Source organism: Poecilia mexicana, unplaced genomic scaffold, assembly GCF_051168715.1.
Source record: "Poecilia mexicana isolate PSO_F unplaced genomic scaffold, ASM5116871v1 scaffold_15, whole genome shotgun sequence".
NCBI lineage: Eukaryota > Metazoa > Chordata > Actinopteri > Cyprinodontiformes > Poeciliidae > Poecilia > Poecilia mexicana.
This window is the reverse complement of record NW_028263384.1, coordinates 30,623,758-30,634,971: the sequence shown is the minus strand read 5'-3', so window position 1 is coordinate 30,634,971 and position 11,214 is coordinate 30,623,758. Positions and strand designations below refer to the sequence as shown.

Sequence of the window (11,214 nt, the reverse complement as noted above, 5' to 3'; positions counted from 1 at the left end):
AAAAGTTAATTTTTTCTCAGTCGTATCATGAAGTGAAAGTTGTTTTATAGAAAACATTTTCATTCCCCAGACTGTCAGCGTTGCCCAAGTGAAAAACAAAATACTTTTATATTTCAAACATACTTGTATTACTTCTGTAAGTAGTCCAAGTATCAAGTGTACTACATATAAAGTATACTAAAAGCATGTTTGTACCAATTTTGACATAACTTTAAACACTTAAATCTAATTGTACCAAAATACACTTTTAAGAAATATATTAAAAGTATACTTTAAGTGAACAAAATATATATTTGCTCAAGTAATGAAACATGCTTCTATAGATATTTTGTGTATATTGTAAAATATATGCTCAAAATATATATATTTTAAATTCACTTAACACTTTCTTGAAAAGTAAACTATTAAATATACTAAAATTTCAGTATGTTTTCAATTACATCTCAGTGTATATTTTAGACTAATAAAGTGTGCCTTTTTAGGTGCCTTAATATTTTACTATTTTTGTTAAAATGGCAAAGAATAAAAGAAATAACAATCCTTATAGTGGAATATTATTTACTTTAACAAAGTAAATATGTTTATGCCTCGAAATATCAAACGCTGACAGTTCAGTGCCCTTTGAATTGCCTTGTTGCTGAAAATGTGATATACAAGTAAAATTACCCTACCTTACCTTAGTGACAGAGGTGCTACAACAAAAACAATACTTGTCCTTAAAGGGAACCACGACTAGTTATAAAAATAGACCTTATTTTGTTAATATCCATCTTAGATGTAAAAACAATACCGTAATAGTACTGTAGGTTATTTAGTTTTTATAAATTTTAATAAAATATTGTCAGGATTGTCGCCATGTTTTTCCACACTGCAATGCATTCTGGGTAAATGACGTGTAGTTCAACTGCCTGGCTCCAGCCAAAACAGTGATGAGTAACATTATTAGCCTTTTTAATTTGAACCGGAGCGCATTGAAAACGATCGGAACATAGAAATAACAAGAGACGATGAGGAGGAGGAGCACACAGAGGAAGAGGAAGAGTTGGCCGTAGGAGCTGTGAATGAGACTCACCTCTGGTCACTGTGTGACCCGGTCAGTACTTCTGTAGCTCTGAGTCCAGTTAGGCAACAGCGGTTTAGGGTCTGAACTTCGTTCGGTGTCATAGTGGTTTCAAAGTCAGGGCTGTTTTAAACGAATATTTTAGTAATCGAGTAATCAATTATTCTTACGATTAATCAAGTAATCGGATAAAAAAAAATTGATAAAATAAAATTGTGGTGTATTTCCCCTCCCCAGTTTACCTGAGTTGGTACAGTCCTTTTGTGTGACACATGCAAGCTGGCACTCTGTGGTCACTTCGGTTCTAGCACAACAATAAAGAGATACGGAAATAGCCGGAGCCTCCTCTGTTCTTTAAGACATTACAACTGGCGACGAGGATATTTCTTTTGGAGGAGAGAAGACGTCAAGTGTCAGTACTAGTGAGTACAATGGCTCCGGTTGGCAAGATAGAAGACTTCAGACCGGAGGTTGAGCCGTGGACAGCTTATATCGAGCGGCTAGAGCAGTACCTGGAAGCTAACGATGCTAGAGCAGTACCTGGAAGCTAACGACATTGACGAAGAAAAGCACGTGGCGGTGTTGCTAAGTGTAATGGGTGCTAAAGCATACGGACTTTTACGAAACTTAGTACAGCCTGAAAAACCAAAAGACAAGACTTTTGGCGATATTGTGGACATTTTGAAAGAACACTATGAACCCAAGCCCTTATTGGTTGCTGAACGTTTCCGTTTTAATAGATGCAACCAAAAGGCGAGTCAAACTGTTGCCCAGTATGTCGCAGAGCTAAAACAACAAGCAGCTAACTGTGATTTTGGTGCGTCGCTGGATTCAGCACTGAGGGATCGGTTCGTAAGTGGAATTAAAAACGAAGCGTGCCAGAGGAGGTTGCTTTCAGAGGACCGGCTGACCTTCGCCAAAGCTTTTGAGATTGCTCTCAATATGGAGACTGCAGACAGAGACACTCGAGAGCTGAGAGGCGCCGAAGGTGAATGGGCTAGTGAGGCAAACATTCACAAGGTGAGGCCTGTAAAAACAAATATGTGCTACAGATGCAAAGGAAAAAATCACAGTGCAAATGAATGTCATTTCAAAGAGACTAAATGCCATAATTGTGGAAAGATTGGACATATTAGGAAAGCATGTCGAGCTAAAGTGTAAAAGAGTCATGAAAAGATTGTGCCAAACAGGAGCAGCAGAGAGACAAAGTATGTGACAGCTGAGGAAGACCCTGAAGAGGAGTTAGCCATTTTGACTGTTAATGCTGAGGATGATGAACGATATAAAGCAACATTTGCAGTTGACAATGTTGATTTGGAAATGGAAATTGACACAGGAGCAGCAAAGAGTGTCATTTCATATCCTACATACTTGAAGAAGTTCTCTCACCTGCCTTTGCAGCCGGCTAAAGTGAAGCTCAAAGCTTACAATGGAGGATGTATAAGTGTTTTGGGACAGTTTGTAGCAAAAGTGGAGTATGAAGATGCTAGGGTACCCTATAGTGCCGAGATCAACTCAAAACCTTCCGCGATCGTAATTGAGCACCTATTGATTAAATATGACTGTAGTTGGACAACAACCATCAGCGTTAGCTTACCGTGCAACGTCTGGGCAACCGGAGGATCCTGGACGGACAGCAGCGGTGCATGTTTGAAAGATGGCCTCCGAAGCAGATCTCCAAGGCTTGCCACTCTCATTCTCTCAGCTCGATAGAGCTGCCTCTGGATATTGTACTTCACTTAGGATGTACAGTAAAATCTGCTCCTTATGGTTGGACCACAGCTGGCAGCTACGAAGGCGTCCCCAACCTTCAATCGTAAGCCAACTTCAGCGGCCGCTTCGTCCAAACTATAAAAACCCCCGACGGTGAAGCTCTGAGCCATGAGAGCCGCCAGCTGAAACACGTTCTGTCTGAGCGGCCACACCAAAAATAAAGTCAGGACTAATAACACTATTTTCTAATGAAGTTAATGAGCTTCAGCTTATTGATAACCCGGTAGTAGGTCGCCATCTTTCTTGAAGCAAAGTACAGGTGACGCTAACCAACCAATTGGGGAAGATGTAGTCTGATGACGTACCTCTCCTCATTTGCATTTATTTTTTCCTAAGTTTTGCGGGGAAATAGAATGTGATAAATAAGAAAATAAGGAAATACTAAATGAATAAGGGGAATTGGAAAATGGGAAAATAAAATTTTTTTCAAACAAATGTTAAATGAAAAATAGATAAAAGAAAATGGGTAAATAAAAAATGGGGTATATGAGAAATTGATTAATGAAAGTGGGAAATAGCAAATCGGGTTAATGGAAAAAGGAAAATGAAAAATGGTTAAATTAATAAATAGATTAATGAAAAATGGGTAAATGAAAAATAGATAAAAGAGAAATTGAGAAATAGATAATCTGAAAAAAAAATAAAAAAATTGGCTTAATGAAAAAGGGAAATTGAAAAGTGGTTAAATGAAAAAGATGAATGAAAAATGGGTAAATGGATGAAGGGATAAATGACAAATAGATAAATGAAAAAGAAATTGGGAAATTGATCATATGAAAAATAAATAAATAAAAATTGGTTTAATGAAAAAGCAAAATTATTTATTTAACAAATTTTTTATTTATTTCACTCATTTTCTTCATTTTTTGATTTATTTTACTCATTTTTTATTTATTTCACCCATTTATTTATTTATTTAATTTTGGCTGAAATGGCTCTCCATACAACTGGACCCATCAGAACCTCTCAGTTCGGTCTGTGTAACTTGAAGCTGCACTGGGTGACCAGAGGGGGCAGCAAAGCCTCTAACTACAGGTTCAGTTTACCTTTAAGCTAAGGTTCGGCAGAACTAGGCCAGCTGGCTCAGGCCAGTTCTGTTTTTACCAGAGGAGGCTTTTATTGTGAAAGGGCCCAGGTTTGCCTCACCTTCTTCTTTGATATTCGACCACAGCCGATTCTGGAACCGCTGGATGTTCGTCCTGCAAACGGAGAACAGGTCCGGTTCCTCAACCCACCCGGTTCTGTTCAGTCCAGCGGCCACCAGAGGGCGCTGCTGTTCCACGTTCACACCGAGTCAGAACCTCAGGACTTCAGAACCTCCTTCGACCCAACAGGAGGTTCTGCTTCCTGATTCATTTATCTCTGGACCAGTTCAATGAGCTGACCCGGTTCTGGTTCTGTTAAAGTTTCTACAACTTTGCATGTTGGTTCTGATTGGGGAGACGAGAGTCGGCGGATTCCTTTCCGGACTTTGATTGGAACATCAGGGAAGGTTGTTGGGGTCAGGCAGCGCTAACATTTAGATCTGAGCTAACTGGTGACTGGCAGCTGCTGCTGGGTCGGTCCGGTCCGGTCTGACCCAACTGGTACCCCTCTGAACCAATTAGTTAATTTTATTCCTTACGGGTTTTGTCCATCTGACCAGAACCCGGCTGAGGTCCTGCCTGGAGATGCCTTCAGACTGCGACAGAACCGGTCCAGATGGAAGAAGTTCTGGTTCTGGTGTGGCTGCGTCTCAGGGCCTAATCTAATCTAATCTGCTGCCCTGATGATGATGAGGAGGAAGAACCTCCAGATCAGCTGATTCACCAGATGCTGCAGCGGCGCCGACCGGACCGGGTCACATGGGTCAGCCCTGACTGGACCAGAGCCCAGCAGAACTCTGCTGCACAGGAACCAGCTGGCAGCCAGAGAGAACTGGATCAGAACAAGAGGCAGAACTGGGTCAGAACCGGGTCAGATGGTTCAGGAGACAGAATAAAACAACAGGAAGTGAGCCAAACAGTCGCATCAGAGAGAAGAACCAACAGAACCGACCCAGAAAACCCAAACATCGACCAGAGTCTGAAACCATAAAAAACTCCAAAAACCAATTGGGTCAGAGATGGTTCTGGAGTTCTGGACCTCTCAGAACTCCCAGACCGGGCTGAGTCATCAGGGAAAGGTTCTGATCCAAACAGGTTCTGCTGCTCCTTCCCACAGCAACCCGACCCTAACCTGGTCCAGAACCGGTGCTGGACTGCACCAGGATCATCACCACAGGTACCACGGCTGCAGTTCTGGTTCTGTCCATTCAGTCGGACCGGCTCAGGCAGGAGGCTCAGAGCCACGTTCCGGATCTCCAGAACCCTTCCTCTGACTCTCCCAGAACCTCCAGGCTGATCAATCAGAACAAACAGAACCAGACTCTAACCGGGCCTCACCTGGTCTCCCATCAGAACCGGCTGGATGCCGAGGAACGATGGGAGCACCGCGGGTCGGGGGGCGATGCACACTCCTCCGGTCTCTGAGGGGGAGCACAGGTTAGAGAACCAATCTGGTCTGGTTCTGGTACCAGACACCAGTCTGAGGGCTGTCCCAGCCGGTTCTGACCCAGTGGTTCTGCCAGCAGGGGCCCAGCTGCAGTTCCTAGAGGTTTTAGTTGAGCAGCTGAGCCGAGTTTAGAGCCACGTGGCGAGATTGTTGAGGAATTGGGTCAGCGGCCATGATCCTTTCTGGGGGGCGGGGGGTGAGGGGGGTTTGGTTGTTAATTGTCCGCTGAGCTGCAGATGTTCTGCTGCTGATTGTTCCAATTAGGGTTTAAACTTCAGTGAAGAGAAAATCAGGAGGACTTACTGTCGGGTCGGCTTCCAGAACCAGATGTGGGGGGAGCTACACCTCCACAGACAGCAGGAAGGTTCCTCTGGGAGATTCTCCAGCTTTGGGTCAGGAACTGGGAGAACTAGGAGGAAGTCCCTCAGACTGGTTGTGTGATGCTGTGAATCACCTGCGGTGTCTCACCTGTCTGCCACCAGGTGTCCACCAGGGGGCAGCGTCCCTCCCCCACCACGCTGTGGAACCAGTGCCAGGCCTCATGGTTGATGGGTTCCCCCACTGTGGACAACCAGATATGGAGCATCAACAATGACCAATCCTGGGCCAGAGGAAGTCATGATATCACTTCCTAGTGATATCCAGGTGGTGATGACATCACTTCCTGGTCTCCATCTGCCAGGAAGTGATGTCATGACTTCATGTCTGCTAGGCTAGATTAGCGGTTGAGACGTGGTTCTGCTGATGATGAGGTAACTGACAAACACCCTGAACCTTCTGACCCAGAAACTGGATCTGAAGTTCCTGGTCCAGAATTTAATTCTAGTCCCAGAGTGTCTGTGCCTGGTGTGTTTGGTGTCAAACCTCAGAACCGGTTCCTGTCAGGTTCTGGCTGAGTTGGACCAGTTGGATCCCAGTGTCCCAGCGGTTGGACCCACCTAACCCCAGCATCCTCAGAGAGCTCCAGTCGTACTTCCTGACCCAGTCGTCTCCGTGTCTCAGCAGCAGCCACAGAGCCGTCGGCGCTCCGTAGAACTGGTTGATCTGCAGCCACTGCACCGTCTCCCAGTACCTGGCTGGACACAGGCAAGGTGAGACACACACTCCGTCCCACACGGCCACACTCTGTTAAACTTCCTGCTTGAGCTCCGCCCCCTGCCTCTCACAACCGCTTTAATGATACTTTCTGGTGCTACTGTCTGGACTCTATGTCTGTTTGGGATGACAGAGGTCAAAGGTCACCTAACAGATAAAAGGAGACGTCATCTTCTGGTGATGGGTGTTGGGTCACATCCTTCCTGACCAATCAGAGCTCAGAAAGCGGAGCGAAGGCCTTCATTGGTCTAACTGCAGACCATAAAACCAGGTTAATGACTGACTGCAGCTCCACTTCCTGCTGCAGGTGAGACTCACCTGAGGTTCAAGATTAACCTGCATAGATCATCCATCCAACCTCAATCCAACATTCATCCAACCTCCATCCAGCCTCAGAATGCTTCCAGTGGGGAATGTGGGATTGGACCGCTGGATGAAGCTGTGTAGGTGAAGCAGGGAGTTTTGGTGCTGCTGACCCGGCTCACCTGGATCCGGGTACACAGGTGTGCTGTCGAACAGGACAGTGGTGGCGCCGTTGCACAGCGGGCCGTAGACCACATAGCTTTGTCCTGTGATCCAGCCGATGTCCGCCATGCAGCCAAACACGTCTCCGTCTCGGTAGTCGAACACCAACTGGAACAACAGAAACAGGGTTCTGGTGAGTTCTGGACCTGTTGGCAGAACCAGGTTGATTCCCTTCAGAGGTTCTCCTCTTCAGACTGAATGTTGTTCCTTCTCCCAGGCCTGCTGGAGAAAATCTCCATCAGGCAGGAAGACCAGCATCTAACTGTTCCCGGGTTCAGGAAGGTGTTGTCTCTGGAGAACGTTTGGACTGTCTCCATGGCGCTGTCCCTGAACAGAACCACAAGGAAGTCCGATCCGATGGCAGAGAAGCAACTCAGGGTGCTACATGGAGGGACCAACCAGGACTCCTGGAGGCACTCAGCTTCTCTTTGGTCGAAACCACCGGTGCCAGAAGAACCCAACGACAGGAGGACCCAACTAGCCAGTGGCCTCGGCCCGATATGACCAGGTCAGAATCCTGATGAGGTCATAATGTTCTAGGACCATGAGGAACCAGGAGTTCTCCACCGCGGTTAGGTTCAAAGACCGGAGACGTACCCCTGGTGAGTGATGGAGGTGTACAGCAGGTAACCCGCCTGGGTTTCACATGATGGACTGGTCAGGTGTGGACCAGTCAGGTATGGACTGGGTGTGTTGGTAATTTTTGGACTGGTATGGACCTTCTGATCAGGTGTCTCACCTCTTCCTGAGGGATGTCCATCTTTCCCATCACTGCAAGCTGTTCGGTCCTCTAAGAGACAAAGACATGTTGGACAGATGGACAAGTCTTCACTGCAGCGGCCTTGAGCTCGATGACTCGGCCTCCTCTCACACCTTGGTTACAGGTGATCACGGCCCTGCACTGAGCTGAGACAGAACGTCCTGAGGTCCAGGGATTCCTCAGGAATGTTCTCTGGGTTCTAACAACATCTGAACATTCTTATCTGGAAACCAGGAGTAAATCTGACCAGAGAACTTTCAGACCTCTGTCATCATGGCACAGGTACCCTTTGACTAACAGGTAAGCATTTTGAGGGTCAAAGTTAAGACGGTAAAGATCAAACTGTTTCTTGTCTTTAGGTTCTTTTGTTATTGGACAGAATTTCAGCTGTCACTGCCAGACAGCTCACTGATGTCAGGTCCCACCTGGCGATAGCTCTGATGAAGGTCTGCTGTGGAAACATGTCCAGTATTGAGAGACAGAAAACTGTGACTAACAGCAGAAGAACCTAAAGACTTGGTTGGACAGGATGAAGGTGATTGGATCAGTTTCTGGTTGGACCAGGAGAAGATAAAGACTCGTTACTGAACATCCAGATTTCTCTGCAGGTTCTGTTTGTCTTCAGGCGGTTGGGTTTCGGAGGAAACTTTGGGCCTGGAAAATGCTGTAAAGCTATCAGGATCATAGTTTATTCACTCAGCAGAGATAACATCCCTGTTCTGACACCTGGGATCAGATTCTGGTACCAACTGGGTCAACTCTGCTTGATTTGGCCTCTTGATTCTGAAAGCTCATTCTGTAGCCATCCAGCTGTGGAAGAAAATGTTCTGTTGGACTTGAGCCGGTTTGTTTCTGGGCACATTCAGCTCATTGAGTCTCATTTTGAGCTGGTTTTATGGTTTCAGGTCGTCATTCCTGTTGATCAGTAACATCTTGTCACTCTGCGGGATCTCTGAGCTTCGCGCCTCGGCTCATCGCCGTTATCAGTGTGGACACGTCACGCTCTGAGGTTCTGCTACCACAACAGAAATCTTCCTCAGCAGCGACTTCTCACCTCCTCACACTGACCAAAGGTCTGACAGTCTGAAATGTTCTGGTTCTAAATATTCCTTAAAACAGAACTTTGTCTTCTGCATCCCTTGCAAAGATTTATGTCCTCAGGTAAAACCTGAGTTCACTGTCGGCCATGTTCTGATTGTTATATACGTGAAGGTAGGTTAGCATTAATCTAGCATGATTAGTTAGCATGAATTTAGCATCAGTTTAGCAGAAAATTAGCAGAAGGTTAGCAGGGATTAAGAATGAATTGAGCACCAATTCAATTCATGCCAACTTTGAGTTGAGATTTTCTCTGGAGATGAGAAAAGCTCTGAGGACAAAGACGGATCCTGAACATCGTGTCTCTGCTGCAGGTTTATGGAGCGTCATGGAGATGAGCCGGACCGTCTCCGTGTGTATGTGTGAACTCGGTGCAAGGTTCGTCCCGCTCCCAGATCAGAGCCACCTGGTCCGGATGAGAGTCCACATGGACGTCCAGGCAGTTCACTGGGACAGAGATGGAACCAGGTCAGCAGAACCTGGATCAGGAGGGAACGGCTCCCTCCAGGAGAACCTCGAACCTCCAGGACCCGGCTATGCTGCTCTAACTGAAGGCCTGGCGATGCTACCATGGAAACAGAGTTAAGCAGAGCCTGAGTCTGTCCTCTGAGGGACTGGATCGGTTCTGAAGGTTCTGGAGAACATCAGCTTCCCTCCTAGAGAGCTTCAGATGGTCCTACGGTCCAATCAGAACCCCCTCCCCAGTGTGAGCCGTGGCAGCGCCGAGCAGATCATCATCCCCACCCGGCGGGACTCGTGGTGGAAACTGACTTCATTTGTTCTCTGATTGAACATTAATCCTGAAGTGGATTTAGAGGCAGCAGACTGGGCCGAGCCGGGCCGAAGCGGCACGCAGCGGCGCCACAGAACCCGTTTATGTAATGGAGAGCTGATCCTGTATCGAAGCTGATGGGAACCAATCATCCTGCCGCCGTTATTAGATTATAATTGGATTATAATCCGACACACAAACAAGGCAGAGGATGAAAATCTGAAAAACATCTGGACCTGGTACCGGGTCCTGGTCCAGAACCACCAGACGTCTGGACTGGACCAGACCTGGAGAACCAGAATCCGTCCTCTGTGACGGGAACCAGAGTCACATCAGAATCTAATGTGACTGCGGATCAGAACCGGTCTCATCTCCACCTGCGGGCCTCTGCTGGTTCTGTTCGGTCCAAACCCACAGTAGGAAATCTAAAACATTCTGCTGCTCTGGTCCATTCATGGTTCTGGTTCCGGTTCCCCAACACCTTATTACTAATAAACCAGTCCGAACCGAACCTCAACCTTTCTACCGTTTGTGTCAGAAAGAAACCGACTGATCCACACACGTTCGGTTCAGAGAAAAATCAGCCGAACCTTGATCCGAACAGTCAGGATATGATTCAGAAACCGGACCGAACCTCTGTCCCCTCGGTTCGGGTCGGAACTCACCGGACACGTTCCGCTTACCGCCCAGGAACCAGCGGATCCGGGCCCGGTTCAGGTGGCAGTCCTGGACGCGCTGGAACGGTTCGGCCCCGTGGAGCCTGTCGGCGGCTGCGGGGCCCCAGAACCGGTCCGGTTCGATGACTGAGAGCCGGAACAGGTCCCGGTGGGGCAGCCGGGACAGAGACCGGACCGGGGCCCAGTTCGGTCCGGACGAGCTGCGGCGGCCCAGGAGGACCCAGAAGAGTCCGGTTCCCCTGCACGGAGCCATGTCGGTCTGGAGCGGGCCGAACCGAGACTGACCCTCCGGTTCTGGTCTGGGAGCGATCAGAGACTGGACCGGGAGGTTTCACCTGATGAAGCAGAACTGGATCTGGATCCAGATGTGAGCCGGTGGTTCCGGTTTCTAATATGTTGCAGTTATGAAGAATTGAAACATTTTACTGGATTATTATTGATTATAGATAAATATCACTAATATATCTATAATCAATAGTTGTAAAGTTGCTGCTGAAAAATCTCCATTTGTTTATTTTGAAATTGACTTTAATAAATGAATACGTGACCTCTGACCTCTGGTGTGTCTGACGGATCCTGGAAGCGAAAATCTGATCAGCTGACTGTCACATGATCATAATAACGATGAAACAAACATGTTGTGGTCCTGATTAGCCCCAGCGTCTGGAACGTAAACAAACCGCAGATTATCATCGAACCGTCGTTCAAACACCGAGGTGGGATTATCGCCTGGATACATCCGTTAATCTGACCGCAGGTCTGCTGGATTACACATCATCATCTGGATTTACTGGACTCCCTCAAGCTGCTCAACTGGAAACCAGTCAAACCAGTCCTCTGCTGCAGAGAACTGACTGAGCAGCCGGTCCAGAACCAGCAGACAGGATTAGCAGCGGCCCTGGACCGGGTCAGAAACACGTCC

General features: G+C 47.1%; 1 pseudogene; it reads right to left on the bottom strand.

The window, feature by feature from the left end:
• Positions 1 to 3,014: 3,014 nt before the first annotated feature.
• On the bottom strand, positions 3,015 to 10,681 carry LOC106912657 (acetyl-coenzyme A synthetase 2-like, mitochondrial; annotated as a pseudogene).
• Positions 10,682 to 11,214: the final 533 nt, after the last annotated feature.